This window comes from Cricetulus griseus, chromosome 2 (genome assembly GCF_003668045.3).
Source record: "Cricetulus griseus strain 17A/GY chromosome 2, alternate assembly CriGri-PICRH-1.0, whole genome shotgun sequence".
Taxonomy (NCBI): domain Eukaryota; kingdom Metazoa; phylum Chordata; class Mammalia; order Rodentia; family Cricetidae; genus Cricetulus; species Cricetulus griseus.
Genome location: NC_048595.1, coordinates 84,081,310 through 84,099,919, shown reverse-complemented (window position 1 = coordinate 84,099,919; position 18,610 = coordinate 84,081,310). Strand labels below are relative to the sequence as shown.

General features: G+C 40.3%; 1 protein-coding gene across 6 annotated transcripts in view; it reads left to right on the top strand.

The window, feature by feature from the left end:
• Kiaa1958 (KIAA1958 ortholog) overlaps window positions 1-18,610 on the top strand; it is a 155,128-nt gene that overhangs the window by 56,955 nt on the left and 79,563 nt on the right. The window contains exon 1 of one of the 6 annotated variants that reach the window (XM_027402997.2): window positions 5,863-5,941. The exons of the other annotated variants lie outside the window; for them this stretch is intronic. The gene's annotated coding sequence lies outside the window, so the exon portion shown is untranslated. Of the gene's footprint in view, window positions 1-5,862; window positions 5,942-18,610 lie in introns of those variants that run through there. 6 annotated transcript variants of the gene reach the window in all.

The window sequence follows — 18,610 nt, the reverse complement described above, 5'->3', positions numbered from 1 at the left end:
CTTCCTCCTTCCTCTCTCAGTCTCCCTTTCTTCTTTCTTTCTTTCTTTCTTTCTTTCTTTCTTTCTTTCTTTCTTTCCTTTCTTAATTGCTCTTTACTCTAGATATTGAAAGTTAAAAGGCCTTTTGAAAATAGGCCATAATTCTAGTTGGTTTTCTGTATTAGTAATTGACTCATTTTCATAACACTTTAACCTTTGCAGTTAATCTCTGTATCTTGTTAGTAAAATTGGTATCGAATGGATCTCCCTTGAGTCATAAAAGAAATGATCAGGTAGAAGGGTTAGCACCCAGTGTTGATGTATTCCTTCTCATGGCTCTGGTATAGTGTTGGAGACCTTCTGGTTAGGATCAAAGCCTGTCATCACTCACTCACTGCTGTCGGGCACCCTTAAGAGATAATGCCACATTCCTCTCTTGGGAGCCTGGTAGCCTGAATAGACACCTCCAGGGGCCTTTAGGAGTAAAAATACCTAGCATTCATTATCTAACTGCCTCTAGTTTTTCTGCTTCTAGTGATGAGGGAAAGTGAATAAAGTCCATGACTCAATCTTGGACGCTGCAGAGTGGCCTTTTCAGTCTATTGACTCTGATTGTCCTTTCGATGGGCATATATATAGTTAAAAAGCTGTTCCAGGCTTCGTGTATGTTCAAATTAGTGCAAGTAAAGATGGATGTTTCCTAGTAAACTAAGCTACCTACTTTTTCTTTTCCACCCACCCTTGTTTCTTTTTCTCTTAATGAACCATACCTTTTAATTTAATGTTTAGAAACATATTCAAAGACACCCCTTCTTATAAAATGGCCCTTGTTCGCTTTCTATCTGGGAAATATGTGTAGGAGAATAGAGACTGGAGGATCATTTTCTTGGGTGAGTACTGGTGCACTCGCTGTTTTACCATGTGTGTGAAGCAGTGGGAGGCTTATCAGAGCATCTGGTGGTCTCCAGCTGGAGTTGGGGTTGTTACACTAAACACTGGATCAGCATTGCACAGTCTTTTTCCTTGTTGTTAGTCGGATTAGTTCCTGTGGTCTGCAGAGTGCCACAGTGCAGCACAAGGCAAATGCTCCTATCAGCAGAATGCCTGTGTAGTTTTCAGAACGGGACTTGTTAGTATATTAGCATGATCACCAACAACTATATAAAGCATCTTTTTTCTTCATAATAGTCATCAGTGTAGGCACAAAAAAACAAGTGTAACCACTTGTCTGTCAATCCACAAAATTGTTTCAGAGTTGAAAAATAGAACACTATATATATAATCTGAAGTCTAAGTAAATTCTTTTTTATCTCTGTGGGGTATGTATATGTGTGTGTGTCCTACAGAGTGTAAGCTAGAGGACAACCTTGCTGTGGGTCCTCACCTAACTTGTTTGTGCGAGGTCTGGTTGTTTGCCTGTGCCCTGTGTAAGCTAGGCTAGCCGGTCTGTGAGCTAGGAGCGGGCAGTGCCACCTTTCACTGTGCCTTAGGAGCACCAGGACTGGACATGTGCTGCCTCCCTTAGTTTCTGGGTGTTTGAACTTTGGTCGTCCTCACGCTACTTTACCCACTGAGCTGTTTCCCAGCCCTAAGTGAAAGTTTTCTAGTACTCATTTTCAGATAAGTAGATAGTAGAGAAAATTCAAATATGCAGATAATATGGCAAAAATGAAATCTCTCTAAATAATCTTACCTTGTTCCTCCAAAATTAAGCATATTCGTCTGGATTTACAAAATACCTATATATGTCTATTAAAGTGTATATATAACCTGCATTTCCACTAAATATGTGTTTGTAAAATAGTTTCCATTCTCTCATCTTTTTTGGTGTGTGGGAGGTGGAGAGGGGGCATGGTTGTCTCAGAGCATGTGTGGAGGAAAGCAAACAACTCTGTCCACTATGTGGGCTCTAGGGATCAAACTCAGGTTGTCAGGCTTGGTGGCAAGTGTTTTCCCCTGCACTTATCTTTGAAGACAGAATCTCATCGTGTCGCTCAGGCTGGATTTGAACTTGCTGTGTAGCCCAGACTGACACTAAACACTCATTCTTCCTTCCTCACACTCCCAAATGCTGGAATTACAGGCATGTACTAGCATATCTAGCTTCTCCTACTTTAGGTAATGGGTTGGTAAATGCATATAGTTATTTGCGGTTGTTTGTTTAGGGTAACTTGTTAAAAGAAGGAATTCTGGGTCATTGTAGCTGCCAGTTGCATTACTAAACTTTATCTCAAGATGATTTTTCATAAAGCTGCATGTCCGGGGTGTCTGCATCATGTGATCATAGTACCAAGAGAGGCATGTTAGGCAGCACAGAGGGACCAGCAGTAAACCACAGGGCCTCTGCTTTCACTTTTGTTCTCAGCACTGGTTTCTTTATCCTACTTAAAATTTGTTATTACATTTATTATTTGTGCATATGCATGCATGCATGTATGTGTACATACCATATGTGTGCATATGTGGAGGTCAGGGCACGATTTGCAGCAGTCAGATCTCTCTGGTCACTATGTGAGTCCCAGCATCAAATTCAGGTTGCCAGGCTTAATGGGAAGCACCTTTTCCTGTTAAGTCATCCTGTCAGCCCAAAATGTGTCCTTTTCTCCATTCCTCCCTCCCTGGTCCTGTTTTTTATCCATTGTGTGTGTAGGGAGGTGAGCATGTGGAGATGAGAGTAGTTGTTTGTCTTCCAGCATGTCAGCTCTGAGGATCTAACCCAGGTTGTCAGGCTCGGAGGCAAACACCTTTCTTTACTTACTGAGCTATATTGTCAGTCCCCACTGGATTAAAAAAAATTATATGTTTTCTGATTGTGATGTTACATGCCCTTTATCCTAGCACTCAACAGGCATAAATGCACCTCTGTGAGTTTGAGGCCAGCCTGGTCTACATAGTGAGTTCAAGACCAGCCAAGCTACATAGTGAGACCATGTCTGAAAAACACAAAAGCAAACAAACAAATAAATGAATAAAGTGTATGTGTGTGTAACTGTGTATGGGTGTCAGACCAGAGGTTGCAGATCCTTTGTAGCTGGAATTAAAGAGGGCTGTGAGCCGCCTGGTGTGGGTGTTGGGGACCAAACAGGAGCCGATTTGTGAACAGGCTGCACATAAAGGGATTTGGCTGCTTTCCTCCCCTCACATTTCCATTCTATCTGTAAGTCGACTGCTCCTTTTGGCAAGTAGCTGAATTTAACCGAAGCCTTTGGCTCCATTACAAGTGAACATAAGAGAAACTGGCTTTTCTCCCATGAACATTCTGGATCAGGAAATAGTGGGTCTTAGTATGTCCTTAGTTTCAGATGCAGGCACACATTCTCCTAGAGTCACCTGTACACCCAGTTATCTTAATCAGTTTCAGGAGATGTATATGTTCCAATATTGCATGCTGTTTCTGTGTACTCTTTCAGTGTGGGATCTAGAGGTACTTAAATGCAGTCAGGAATTAGGATAAGATACAGTAGCTGGACCATGTTTGGTGCCTGCTCTCTTCCTTTTGCTTTACATTGTTAAATAGTAGATCTTTCTCTCTAAAACTGATGAGATGAAGCAAAGTCATTTTCCTCAGAAAGGGTATACAAATGACCAGTCAGCTTGTAATCTTCAGCAGATTCATATGTCATGGAAGTGCAAGTCAGTGTGAGCTACTTCGTCACAGTCATAGCGGCTTTGTAAAGAACCATGCAGAAATCAAAACTTCCAAATATTCCTCAGGAATGTAATATAATACAACTGCTGTGGAAACAATCTGGTCCTTTCTTAGAAGGTTAAACTTGGGGTTGCCATATAGTGCAAGTTCCACTCTGAGATTATTAATTTCCGTGAGTATTGATATCAAGCATGGGGACGAGGTATCAGTAAAATGGCTCAGTTGGTATGGGTGCTTGCTGTAAAATCTTTTTTTTCCCTCCGAGACAGGTCCTGAAACTCACCCTGTAGACCAGGCTAGCTTTGAACTCAGAGATCCACCTGCCTCTTCCTCCTGAGAGGTAGAATTAAAGGCATGTGCACCACTACTGCCTAGCAATGCTAAGTCTTACAGTATGAGTTCAGTCCCCACACAGCACACACACACACACACACACACACACACACACACACACACACACACACACACGTACGTACGTACGTACGTACGTACGTGGCTGGGGTTGTAGTCATAGAGCACTTGCCTAGTCTGCATTTGATCCTTAGCATTACATAAAACAAACTTGTATGTGCACGATCATCATTGTGTTATTTATAAAGTAGAACAGTCAGGGCTGGAGAGATGGTTATGATTAAGAGCATTGGCTGCTCATCCAGAGGACCCACGTTCAGTTCCCAGAACCCACATGGCGGCTCACAACTCTGTAACTTGAGTTTCAGGGGGTCAGACACCCTCTGGCTTCTATGGGTACCAGGAACACATGGAATGTACATACATACAGGCAACCAAAACACTTGTACACATAAAATAAAAGTAAATAAATCTTGAAAAAGGTCAAAACTGTCTAAATGCCTGTCAACTGATAGGTAAATAAAATGTGGTATCTTTGTACAGTGGGATATTATTTGCTTGTAAAGGGAGGATGTGCACTGGAAAACGATGCATCTTGAAGATGTGCCAATAAAAGAATCAAGTCATGAAGGATTACGTGTTTCATTTATGTGAGCTAGGTAAATAAATCTGTAGGTGCTTCAGTGGTAAATGGTAGAATTAAAAGTAAACACTGCTGAGTATAGGAGGTTTCTTTTAAGGGAGATAAAATACTTACTAACTTATCTGTTTAGAGATGGTCAAGCTATGTAGCCCAGATTGTCCTGAAACCTAGGGTTCTCCTGCCTCAGCTTCGTGAGTGCTGCAATTATAAGTATGCATTTCATGTCTAGCTAAAAGTATTCCAAAATTGATTGTGGTTATCATTTTGCAAACACACAACAACAAATATTGAATTCTATCCTAAAATTGATGTATTTATAGTATGTGAAATATGATATATAAAATATATCTTCATACAGTTGCTCTTGACAAAATAAAATTAGTTATATTTGTTGACTGTGAGTTCACCACTGTATGCTTGAATAAAGACAGCAAGGGCTGTGTGGGATGGTGGAGTCTTGCTGCACGAGGAGGACCTAAGTTTGGAACCCAAGCAGCCACATAAAAATTAGTAGCACTGTGACCCCAATGCCAGTGGAGACAGGCAGATCCCCAGGCCTCACTGGCCAGCCAGTCTAGCTGAAACACTGAGCTCCAGTTTATTTGGACACCTTGTCTCAAAAATTAAGGTGGAAAAGCAATTGAGGAAGACATCCCAACATTAACCTCTGGCCTTCACACACTCCCATACAGGGAAACACAGCTATGCTTTTATGATTATGTGTGTATATAAGCATAGAATGTATACATAAATAAAAGATACAGAAAATATATGTTTATAAAATGATAGTGCTGCATATGAATAGGTCTGTGAGTGTGATTATATGAACGAACTTGTAGTGTGTGTGTGTGTGTATACATACATACACATACATACATACATACATACATACATACATACATACATACATACATACATAATTTGGATACATAAACTAGGCTGCCAATATGGGTCACCCAGATAAGGAAGTCTGTTTGGGTCTCTGGAGAGACAGTCACTGGAATATGTACATAGGAATATGAGGGGATGTTTTGGGGATTTGCTCACATGATTATAGAGGCTGGAAAGGCCCATGACCAACTATATTCAAGCTGGGGTCCCTGAGATGACAGTAGTGTGATTCCATCCCACCCAATGGCCTCAGAACAGGAAAAACTGATGCAATTCCCATTTCAAGACTCAAAACCCGACAACCCAGGGGCTGCCATTTAAGTCCTGGATTCAAAGGCAGGAAAGGAAGAGACCAGTTTGCCTTCTGTATTTGCTTTCTTTCTCCAGGTCTGGCTGACGAATGGTTGCAAAACTTCGTCTACACAGAAGTAAGTCAGTTCACCAGCTGTAAGCAAATATGTTCTTAGCCCTGCTTTTCAGAATGTTCATTTTGTCCATTAAATGATTAGTTGACTTGCAAGAATACTGGTCTTAAACATATTCAAGGGATATGAGTGCATTCTTATGGATATATTCCTAATGAATCTATTAATATTTATCAGATTTAAAACTGAGTTCTAAGCTTTTCCAGTATGGTCAAGAATACAGGCTATGAATATGAATATATGCTGATGAAAACATGAATATATTCTTAGTGAATATATTGATATTCATTAAATTTTAAACTAGATTTTAAAATGTCCCAGTATGGTCAAGAACATAGTTCATGAATATGAATATAAACTTATAAAAATGTTCATGAATATATTCATGTTCATTAATTTTAAACTGTATTAAAAAGTTTTTCCCAACAGGGCAAAGAAATGTATTCATGAATATATTCATAAGGAGGATATATTCATGAATATGATAATTATAAAGAGTATATTCACATTTATTGAATATATTCACAAAGAATATATTCATAGGAAAACTAGCTTATCCTGAAACCCTTTGCTTTTTTGCAAACTAAATAGCCTTAAAAGCTGCTGTGAAGCAAAGTAAAAATCAGTGTACTAAAATTTAACTGAAATCTTCAAAAAGGAATGAAGTTAAATTTGATACATTCTGCAAATTGGTCTGTTGATGAATTGGCTCCTAGCAAATGTTCTTGCAAATTAATTTAAAGACCCCTTTCTCAGCATAAAATGAATCATCATTTATTATCATGTCTGCTCTGGGAAAACAAAGACAGAAAGAAAGGGGATTTTGAAAATGGCTGGATTATGTGAGCACAGCGCCAGTGAAGTCCTGGGAGAAGGGAGGGCAGGGTCATTGCATGACCTTTAGGTGTGAGGTGCTCGGGTTGGTGAGACTGGAACGCCAGGCGATGCAGTGTCGGGTTCCTGTTCACCCTGGGACTAATGGCTGGCTCAGTGATGAAAAGTGGCTTCTGCGGTTATAGATGCCTGCATTTGAGAGTGAGCTCCATTTGTTGACCCTGTAGCTGATCCCCTCCCCAGTGAGGTATAATTTACATGTGGTAAAACACAGAACTCTCTAAGTTGCTACATCCTTACATATGTATGTAAGATCTACACCATGCACATCAAATCTGAACACTGCTTTCACCCCACAAAGGTTTCTTCACCCCTTCCTAGGTGCTACTCAGCCACTCAAGAGGACAGGACTGATTTCTATCACATACAAATCCATGTGCATGGATTATGCAATATGTATTCTGAAATGTATTGATAGTGTGTTCTGCTTGTGATACTAGTGTGCGAAGACACAATACATTTTTAGTTTGTTCTAATGTAGATTGTTTGCACAGTTTCTTGTTTTGTTTTGTTGAGACAGGATTTCTGTGTGTAACAACATCTCTGGTGGTCCTCAAAGTCGATGTGTAGACCAGGCTGGCCTTGAATCCACAGAGATCCACTTGCCTCCCAAGTGCTGGAATTAAAAGCGTGTGACACCATTGCCTGGCTACACAGTTTGTTAAGAATAAGACTACTGTTTACATTTTTGTTGGTTTTGGGATACATGCACTTATTGTTAGTGTCTGGTATTCAAACACACCCCAAAGCCGTAGATCTGCTTTGAGACAAATAATAGATAAAAGGGAGTATTTAAAAATAAATACATGCATGTGTATAAATGTATCCATTTTGCTTTTTCCTATAGTTTATTTTACATCTCTAGCTCTTGATCTTATGTAATTTACTGTTTGTTGCTGGTATTTGGTTATACTTAGAAGCTGAGGACTTCAGTGTAGTTACCATCTGCAAAATGGTATGAGTTAATTTTACTCAAAATAGGAACAAACTGGGAAATCACATGGTTTGCTTTGCATGTTTCTCACTTCATCTTAGTGTCTCAGAGATTCAAAAAAGAAACTGAGGCTTTAGACAGTTTGTTTCCCGGAAATCCAACGTGAAACATTTTGCACAGTTTGTTTCTGTCCTGGGTGACTTGAAGCTCCAAGCAGCTTGAACACTTGCTCATGCACACTTGTTGCCAGCAACATTCCAAATTTCTCAGCCCATTTAAAGACCTAAATATTATTAAATCTCTTGAAATTTTATGTGTTCCCAAAGTAGCCACTTATCTACCTCATATATATTTCTAGGTAAAAATATATTATTAAATATAAGTGGATATTGGGTTCATTAGACCTTATACCTTAGTTGTAGATTTTGTGTACAATATTAATTTTCTAATGTTTATACAAAAATATATGAATTGTTTATGTTCTTCATTGACTTTTACCATGAAACTATGATCTTAGGTCTGATTTTATAGTAATTGAAATTTCTGATTAAACATACTTTATTGTATGTAACAGATGAGAAATGTTTATATTTTAATGACTGAATATTAAATTCTTGGAATTAACCTCTTTATAAATGATTAATATTTATAAGAAATTTTAGCTGAAAGAATCATTTGAACATAGTCTTTTTTTTGGCAGAATAGTTTTTTTTCCCCTTAACTAACAAAGGATATGGATGCTAAGCCTTTTGTGATGCTGTTGTCCTGATAAAGATAACTTCTTGTCCTCTATGTACCTAATTATTTTAAAGTAAGTTTTTCTTTCCCAGAGTTCCATTTGCTTCTTAGCACCCACCCTCACTGCCTTTTTGGTACATTTTTATCTTTAATTAACTTTTCCAGTTAGTACACAAAATAATGGGTTTTCTTAATGAAATTTTCATCTCTATTATTGTTCTTTGCTCATATTTGTTCTTCCACTGGCCTTCCCAGTCCCTGCTCCCACCTTTCACTGTTCTGAGCTCTCCTTTCATAGATGTGTATGTCTGTACATGTTTACACATACACACACAGCATGTAGCTAAATTTAGATTCTGTATATAAGAGAAAGCATGCAATGTCTGTCTTTTTGAGTCTTGGTTTAATTTGGTTAATATGATTTCCTTCAAATACCATGATTCCATTATCTGTACAGCTGAATGTGGCCCACTGTGTGTATGTACTACATTCTCTCATCTGTTGATGGAGCTCTAGGCTGGCTCCATTTCTTGGCTTTTGTGAATTAATTCTGCTATAAACATGGAGATGTAAGTATGGATTGGGATGGCTACATTGTCTTGACTGTCAGAGCTTGGGAGGATCTTCTGCATTGCCTAGGTCATCTGACCAAAGTACTAGGGAGAAAGAGAAGTTTTCTTGCTTGTTGGTGGTAGTGTTTTTTTGGTTTTTTTTTTCCCCAAGACAGGGTTTCTCTGTGGCTTTGGAGGCTGCCCTGGAACTAGCTATTGTAGACCAGGCTGGTCTCAACTCACAGAGATCTGCCTGCCTCTGCCTCCCGAGTGCTGGGATTAAAGGCGTGGGCCACCACCACTACCGCCCAGCTAAGTTTTCTTGTTTTTGAAATGGTGAAAACAAATGCTACCTTGGAGGTTTGTTGGTGATCATTTGGTACAATACATTTGGACTTTAAGCATCATTCTTCACCAGGATGTGAGAGAAAAATCCACCACGTTTTTCTTTGTTTAGACCTCCTTAGATCTGCAACTCTCTGGGTTAGTTACTTCCAACAATGTAAGCTGTTTAGCTTTGGAAATGAGGATTATAAAGACTTAAAACCAAAGATCCTTAATCCTGAGGTGTCATGGGGCTTGTGTCCTGGTGGAGCAGCCGCCATCTGTTGAGGCTCAGGATTGGGAACACCAAGACTGGAGTGGACACCAGACAGGGTTCAGGAGCATCACTCGAGACATGTTACACTGTAGCAGTTAGCTTTGGAGTCAGTCTTTTTGTTTTGTTTTGTTTTGTTTTTCTAGACAGTTTCCTCTATGTCCTGGAACTTGCTCTGTAGACCAGGCTGGTCTCAAACTCAACAGAAATCCACCTGCTTCTGCGTTCCAGTTAAAGGCATGCACTGCCACTACTCAGTTAACTTTGAATGAAATCTTTTTTGGGGGCGGGGGAGAGGGGGTGAGACAGGATTTCTCTGTGTAGCCCTGGCTATCCTGGAACTTGCTCAGTAAAACAGGTTGGCCTCGAACTCAGATCCACCTGCTTCTGCCTCCCAAGTTCTAGGATTAAAGGCATGTGCCACCAACCACCCAGCCTGAATGAAATCTTAACTCCCTTATTTACTGGGTATGAGCATTCTGACTTTGTTCTCTTTAAAATGAAAATAATAACTCCCCACATCTCATGTGTTTAGAATAGAGCTTGGGAAGACAGTGAGCTCCATGTTAGTGTATGCTATAACTGTTATCTTCATTGTTATCATCAATTCTCCAGATCAAACACTGCCTAGAAAGATCAAGTAGCCCTATTACCACAGTGTTGACAGTAAGGACCTCCTGTCACTAGGATTGTTTGATTATTGGATCAATGATGCTTTCTCTATAAGAGAGAACAGCCTTGTTAACCTTTGCTCACATTATCCACAAGTCATGGCAGATATTCAAGAAATATTTATGAAATGAGGGTGTCTACATTTTAAAATGACCCGGCAGTCAGATGTCATTATACTTTGAAAACTAGCAAAATTTTTTTATAATAATGTAATTATAAGGAAACAAACACATCTGTAGATCTACTCTGAAGGTGGTTTGACTAAAAGAATTAAAGAACTCATTTTTATTCTTTATCTAGACAGTTATCACAAAAAGGAAGTATAGTGAAAAGATGATTCTAGGGCTAGAGAGATGGCTCAGTGACAGTCTTGCAGAGTACCTGAGTTCAGTTTCCAGCACCCACATGGTTCACAGCTGCCTCTGCCTCTAGCTCCAGGAGATCCAACACCCTCTTCTGACTTCCTGGGGCACGCGTGCGCGCGCGCACACACACACACACACACCATTTTTTCTTTAAAAAGTTAACATAAAAAGATGCTTATTGTTAAATAAATTAGTAAGTGAGATCAAGCTTACCAAGTCAAATAACCAGAATTCAAGACCTGGTTAATAATTATAGTTAACATGTCATTAAAAACCATTTAGAATTGGGGTGGAGAGATGGCTTAGCAGTTAAGAGCCATTGCTGTTCTTAGAGAGGACCAGGGTTCAGTCCCTGGTACCCATGAGGGAACTTACAAGCCACCTGCGTAACTTCAGCTTCAGAGGATTTGACACCACTTCTGGCCTCCGGGCATTTGTACACACATGTGCATATACAGACACAAGTCTTTTTTTAAAAATCATGTAGAATCATGGTGTTCAAATGCAAAACCTTAGTAGTACTGGCTACAAAGTTGACACAAACACATAAGCCCAAGCCCAACCTCCTGGTCAGTGTATTAATCTCTAGGGCTGACCTGATAAACAGATCATGTGTTTTCTAACAGGAACCCTAGGTGGTATCAGCTGGTCTCATCTGAGAACCACTGTTGCTTGCTCTCCGACTGTAGTCTACAGTCGGCCAAGCCTAAGGTTTTACTATCTCTTAAAACCAAATGGAGGGCCCACTAAGGAAAAAGAACCAAAATTTGTAGGAAACCTGGAAATCAAGAAAGGAAGGACCACCACCACACACACACACACACACACACACACACACACACACACACACACACACACACACGGCATCACATTTCCCTTAAGTAGACCTAAGCTGTCCTGATAGCTTCAAGGGAGCCCTGTCTGTCTTGTCTCTTCCTACTCAGCCTGTACCTAGGGCACAAATGTGTTGCCTTCAAAATGAGGTGGGTACTGGCATAGAAGTGTAATAGAAGTGTAAAAAGCTTGCTACTTACACACACACACACACACACACACACACACACACACACACACACACATAAGTAAACGCTTGCACCCTTGGCCCACTCCCCTTCTCTTATCCACTTTGCACTTCCTGAAGTGATCAGGGAGGAGTGACCTGTGTTCTCAGGTTGGGCAAGAGGTAGTAGTGGGTGGGAGACAATGCATGATAGGTCGAGCTGGCTGATGGACACAACAGTGGGTAAACATTTCAAACAAAGGAATTCCTGAGAAGACAGCTGAATTTGATCAGTATTTACTGAATGCTTTGTGTGTTCTAGACATTGTAGAAATGATAGGCAGCTGTGAGCAAGGTGTGTATCTTATACTCTGCTTTCAGAAGGGTCACAGCAACAAAACACCTAAGAGTGTTACAGCATTGTCCATTCTGAGGGGTATATTTGTATAAAGATTACCAAGTATGTTTTTTAAAAAAATCGTTTATTATGGGTGTGGGCATGCATATGCCACAGTGCCATGGAGGTCAGAGGACAGCTATCAGAAGTTGGTTTTTGCCTTCCACCATGCCAAGGCAGGTCTACTGTTTCTGTGGCTGTGCTGCGTACTCCAGACCAGCTGTCCAGGAGCTTCCAGGACATTGCCACTCTTGTCCATTTGGCTCAGGTTACAGATGCGTGCCACCATATCCTGCTTTTTTATGAGGATCCTGGGGTTTGAACTTAGGTCTTGAAGTTTGCATCTTTAACCTCTGAGCCATTCTCTCTGTCCCCAACTCCTAAATCTTAATAAACAAATTTAAAACGTTCACTTAGGGTTCAATATTAGCAGCCAACAAGATAGTGATGCCATTTATGACGTGTCTGGGAGACGTTAAGGCAGAGCACATATCTGTTGATCAGATACGTAGAGGAACTACTGAGTCAAAAATGCCAAGACCATTGTGAATAAGGGAAATTGGGGGAAATTAACAGTGGCAATGTAACATCTTTAAATGAAATTGTTAGGTCTCAAACACAGGACAAAAAAAAAAGCTAATTATTAATATATCAAAGCAGACTCTGGCCTCTGGATTCTCCCAGCAACCCTCAGTCCCTACTTGCTAAAAGGTCCTCCTGGCTGGCATACTCCATCCCCTACCCTAAACTGCAGCCCAGGGACTAGGCTGATGTTTCCCTTCCCCAGCTTCTCTGATTCCTATATAACCCAGCCATTTTAGTTACATGCCTTTTTGGCGCTTTTACTTTTTGACCTCTTGGTTCCTGGCTCTCTCCTCTCCCTTTCCCCCTTCTCCTCACATGGCCCTGTTCATTCTGCTGGTCATGTCTGCTATGAACTCTCCCAGATGTCTCTTCCTCTCCCTTATATCTATAGTAAAAACCTAAATCTCTTAGGAACAGTCATATCTTCCTTTTATTTCTTTTTTTTTTCGTTCAGTAATATATTGTTTACTATTTGACAAAAATTATTATCCCTTCACATTAAGAAACTGCAAGTACTATTAACAGGTGAGAAAATTTATTAAGAATAAGTATGGAATATAATCCTTTTTGTTTTGTTTTTGTTTTTTTCAAGACAGGTTTTCTCTATGTAACAGCCCTGGCTGTTCTAGAACTCACTTTGTAGACCAGCTAGCCAGGAACTCTCAGAGATTCACCTGCCTCTGCCTCCCAAGTGCTGGGATTTCATGTGACACCACTACCTGGCTTGGAATATCATTCTTAATATAGAAGTTTTACCATGAACTGCAGTGGTTTCAGGCAGTGGTGTGTGTGTGTATGTGCGTGCGTGCGTGCGTGCGTGCGTGCGTGCGTGCGCGTGCGTGCGTGCGTGCGTGCGTGTGTGTGTGCGCGCGCGCGCGTGCGTGTGCGTGCGTGTTATCATTGTTTGCATGAGATGTACATGGGAGTGCAGGTGTGGAGGCCAGAAGTTGTCTTTGAGCGTCTTCTTGCATTGCTCTCCACTGCTGTTTTGAGAAAGGGCCTCTCACTAATCCTGGAGCTCTTTCTTCACTTGGCTGACAGATCCAGTGAGTTCAGGCCTCTGAATGTCTCCTTTGTCCCCAGTGCTGTAGTTTCAAGTGTGTGACACTGCGTCTGACATGTTTGTGGTGCTGGGGTTCAGAGTTCAGGTCTTCCTGCTCAAGCAACAGGTGCTTTACTGACTGAGCCATCTCACTGGCCCAAGTGACATACAATAGATAACTAGATCAGAATATAAAATCTAGAAATTAATGAGAAAGTGTGAAAATATTTGTGCTTTTGTGAAAGGACCATAATACTCACCCAAATGAACACTTTAAAAAATTTTCTTTGCATTAGGAAAATGGTCTTCCTTTAGAATAAATACTATAGTTCCTGTTGGAGGGTTTTCTCTCCTTAACAGTATCCTGAGATTCAAACCATCTTGATATATATTAATCCTATTTCACAGTTTCTAAGTATCTTATGAGTAAAGATAGGTTACTCACACCTCGGTGTCACCATTGTCTACCCATCTCTTCAGGAACAATTAACCTCACATTCAGCACTTGTCATCTTGTTCTAAAATGAGTCAGAAGACAAGAGCTATTAGGATAGGATAAATATTTCACAGTAATAAAACAGATACATCCTCCCTTCCTGAGAGTCAGTGACGATCAGGAGATAATTTATGTAAGACTTTGTAGGCAAAGTGTTACCACATTTTAAAAGGCCACACTGTGTGTAAGAGAGAAAACACACCTCTGACTGCTTCATCATTTTCTAAAACTTTCAGAAGGCTGCAGTGCTGCAAACCACAACCTTTATAAAAACAATAACTCTGAAACCAGTGGCTGGAACGAGTTCTCAGAATTGAACCAGTCCTATTGGATCCTTTGGACGGAATAAAACTGAAGTTGGAGTCAAGGAGGGGTGGCTTCTAGAGTGTGAACTTCAGCAGCTGAGACAATAATGTAATTTATTAAGATCAGGCTTTGTATTTTAACTCTATTTGATAACCCAGAGCACCATCTAGTGAGTCTGTAATAGGGAAAGAAAACACTGCTAACTAAATAGAAAAGAAATGAGGAGCCCCAGCAAACCAAACAAGAGTGGTAAAGCAGTACCCTGGGAATCAAAGGAAACAAGGGACAGAGAACAGAGAGCACCTGAGGGCTGAAGACACCAATAGAAGAGAACCAGGCTCTGACAGTGACCTCTCTTCACATGGAGGATGTTGGTGAAGTTGACCACAGCCTTTGGAGTAGAGGTGGTACATGTTATTTTCATGCCTTTCTCAGGAATCTAGGACCAGCCTGCCTTTAGTTTACTTACTAGGTAGGGCTGTGTCTTCAGCAATAGGACAGAGTCTTTGTTAGAAAGACATCGTTATTCTCTAAGTCTTGAACATCTCAAAAATGGAGTTGTGTAAATTTAAAGGCGGGTTAAGAATGCATGCATCATTTACTGTGAAAAAGAAGTTTCAGATTTTCTATTTACTGTACTACTTTGCATGGGCTGTAAAAGTATGAAGCATCATGTCAAATCATGCCCATTGATGGAAACAACATTTTTTCTTTTTAAAATTTCATATATATTCCCCCCTTCCACTCTCCATCCTCTCCTAAGTTCTCCCCTCTCAAATTCATGGCTTCCTTTTCTTTGACTTTTATCGTTATATATGTATAAACATATAAATACAACTTGCTGAGTCTTTTTATTGCTTGTATGTATGTTTTTAGGGCCAACCACTTGATAGTGGATAACCAGTTGGGGGTTCAACCCTGGGGAAGACTAATTCTCCCTCTCCCAGAAGTTTTTAATAGACTTCTAGTTCTTCATCTAGGAGTGGTGCCTTGTGAGTTCTATCCATGTTGGCATGTCAACTGGTAGTGTCATTCATTGTTCAGGTCCTGTTTAAGTAGCTGTATTGTTGAGACATGAGTGTAGTTTCCCTGTCATATATTCTTGCAGCAGAAGCCTAGTCATCTGGCTCTTAGAACCTTTTCTTCAGTTTTCCCAGGGCTTTAGGTGTAGGGGATGTGTTGGTTGTCAGTTGAGACTAAATACCCCACAGTCAGTTGTTCTCAGTATTTTTGACCAATTGTGGCTTTCCGTCCACTGCAAAAAGAAGCTTCATGGATGAGGGGTAAGAGCTATTCCTTCCTATGGGTATAAGGATGAGTATTAAGAATGCTTTGGGAAGGTAGCAGTACTTCTCTAGGTTCCATGGCCATTGTGACTTACGAGCTACACAGCTGGGGAAGACTGTTGATTACTTTTCTCCCTTGGCAACTTGGACTGCCAAGGAGGAGACTTGATTCCTCCACGTCCTGTGTCAGAGAGTGTAGGAATAAACGCAGTCAGTGCCTCTGTAACTGCCTTTATCCCTTTTTGATGCTTTAGAATGAAGACCTCTATTCAGTGCAGACTGTAAAAATTAAGACAATAATTAGACTCACTGAGAATTTTGCAGTATCGGGAAGTTTTGTTTTGTTTTTAAGGTCTGATTTATTTTTATGTGTGTGAGTGTTTTCCCGGCGTGTATGTAAGTGCATGGCATGCATACCTGTGGAGGCCAGAAGGAGGGCACTGGATCCTCTGGAACTAAGGATTGTTGTAGGCCACTATTTAGGTGTTGGGAACTGAACCCTGATCCTTTAGAGCTGTGGCTCCAGCCTTGGTCGGTTTTCTTGCCAAAGTCATAAACTAGTTAGTGTGGCGCCTCAGTGGGAGGGTGAGCAACACCAGAGCTGTCTCCTCTCTTCCTCCCCCAGTTCCCTGTCCTCTTCCTGCTTAGTGCTCAGATCTCAGATCAGTGTTTTTCCCCATTCATCTGCCACTCTTTGAGGCTGGTTATTGTTACATCTCACTTGAATTCTTGCTTCTAGTCTTATCTTTTCCTCCTATAATCAGAATGACTAAAGTCACTCTCTTGCCTACACTCACTTAGAGCTTTGCTGTTATCTCTACAATAAAGCCCCAAAAATATTTTCTGTGACCTGGAAGGCCTTTGTGGTTGGAAATACATTGGGCATACAGATGGACTAAGAGACAGTCTGTCAGCTTTTGAAATACACTAATATGGTTTACCTACTTATTTATGACTCTTAATTTTTCCTACTTCTCTGTTTGTTTGTTTGTTTATGCCTTTCAAGACATGGTTTCTCTGGGTAGCCCTGGCTGTCCTGAAACTCGTTCTGTAGACTACACTAGCCATGAACTCAGAGAACTGCCTGGTTCTGCCTCCCAAGTGCTGGGATTAAAAGGTAGGTGTGTGCCTTCATGCCCAGCTTGCTTTGTACTTTTGAGTATAGAAATCTTCAACATCTTTTATTATATTCATTCCTATTATTTTTCAAAGATCAGTAATGTTTTCCAGCATGTGCTCTGTGAGTTCTCTTGGGCTTTAAACCTAAGCCTCACCCTTTACATTGAAGAACGGTTTGATTTCTTTTCCTCTTACCTTCTCTGTCACTTCTTCCCTTTCCTTGTCCCTTTCTACTTCTCTTCCATGGTTAGGTCTCCCAGTGCAGTGTGAGTAGAAGTGGTAACTGGTCACTCAGAGGAAATGAGTCATTCTTCTGCATTAAATGTAAACATTAGCCATAGATGTTCATAGATGCCCTTTGTCCATTTGGGGAATTTGCCAAATATTATCAGTTTGTTAGGAGGATTTCTTTTTCCCCCTGCATCTGTTGAATCTTTTAGATTTTCTCTTATCAACTCTTAATACCTTGAATTTATGTCTGTCTGCCTGTCTATCATCTGTTTGTTCTGTCTTGCACTCCTAGGGTATGTTTTGCTTGGTAACAATGTGTTATCTGTATTTGTTATTGGATTATCTTTGATAATTCTTTGTGAATGATTTTTGCACCAGCATTTAGAATTTGTATTGATTTATAATTTTATTACAGTAACTTCATCAGATTTTGGTATAAGAGTTAGGCTATCCTTTTAAAATATGTTAAGGAGTACTCCCTCCTTTTTCTTATTTATTCATTCATTCATTCACTTATTAGTTTATTTATTTGTAAATAGGATTTTGCTATGAAACCCAGGCTGGCCTCAAATTCACAACCTCCATGCTTCAGTCTCCCCTCCTCAGTGCTGTTATTACAAGCATGTACCTTGGTGTTTAGCCTCCTGGGGTTGTTGTTGTTTTGCAAATATTTGTTTTCTTTCTTTTTTTGTTTATTTTTTCAAGACAGGGTCTCTCTGGCTGTCCTAGAACTCACTCTGTAGACCAAGATGGCCTAAACTCGAAGATCTACCTGCCTCTGCCTCTGCCTCCTGAGTGCAGGGATTAAAGGTGTTCACCACCACATCTGGCACATAACTTCTTAGAACTTTATTTTTTCCTAGGTTGATAGAATTTACAACTGAAGCAATCTGAGCTTATATTGAAAACCGTTTTTAAAAAATCAGTTTGTTAAAGAAATCTTGTATATGAGCAACTGAGACCTGGTAGTTTTAAAACAAGCCATTTTAAAAAAGTGTTGAAGAGTTAGAACTTACAAAGATTGTCCAGCAAGTTGAGGTGTCTGATGCCAACCAGGTTTTCACTGCTGGCTGACTACTAGCTAGCTATTTCTGGTTTTTGAAAAGTAAAATAATGCTTTTAGACCTGAATATTATTTTCTGTAAAATATTTCTTTCAAACTATTGAAAAAGGTTATTCCTGTGGTCCATCTTTACTCTTTAGTTCACAGTTGGTAAGTATAGTTATATTGCTATTTAAAGACATGTAACTGGAGCCGTGGAGATGGCTCAATTGGTGAAATGCCTGCTGAGCAAGCATAAGGTCCTCAGTTTGTGTCCTTAGTACCCACCTATGATGTCGCACACTGTAATCCCAGTGCTGGGGAGACAGGATAGGGGTACAGAGACAGGAGTGTGCCTGGAGTTCATTGGCTAGGCAGCCTAACCAAATCAGTGAGCTGGTTTGGTGAGAATCTTT